The 241-nt window shown below is 47.7% G+C and overlaps 1 protein-coding gene across 2 annotated transcripts in view; it reads right to left on the bottom strand.

The window, feature by feature from the left end:
• The window catches only part of LOC119581848, a 43,199-nt gene that overhangs the window by 33,760 nt on the left and 9,198 nt on the right, over window positions 1-241 (bottom strand). For both annotated transcript variants that reach the window (XM_037929987.1, XM_037929988.1), the window contains exon 2: window positions 112-165. The gene's annotated coding sequence lies outside the window, so the exon portion shown is untranslated. The remainder of the gene's footprint in view (window positions 1-111; window positions 166-241) is intronic.

Raw genomic sequence — 241 nt, forward strand, 5'->3', positions numbered from 1 at the left:
AAATCTTTAAAAATCACAAAGTCTTTAAAAAATGAATCAAAATGACAATAACCAAGGATATATACCTGATACCTGATAATAACAACCCCCCATTTCTCCGCCGTGACTCACCGAGCGCGAGGCGGGGCGCAGACGCCATCCTGGACGGAGACCTCCTCGGCCGCTCTGTCTCAGGGAGAGAAAATGGACACGTCTTGAGCATTGCGTCTTCTTCGACCATCTATCCTCCCTTATCTTTGGG

The sequence above is a fragment of the Penaeus monodon genome, chromosome 15, assembly GCF_015228065.2.
Source record: "Penaeus monodon isolate SGIC_2016 chromosome 15, NSTDA_Pmon_1, whole genome shotgun sequence".
Classification (NCBI taxonomy): domain Eukaryota; kingdom Metazoa; phylum Arthropoda; class Malacostraca; order Decapoda; family Penaeidae; genus Penaeus; species Penaeus monodon.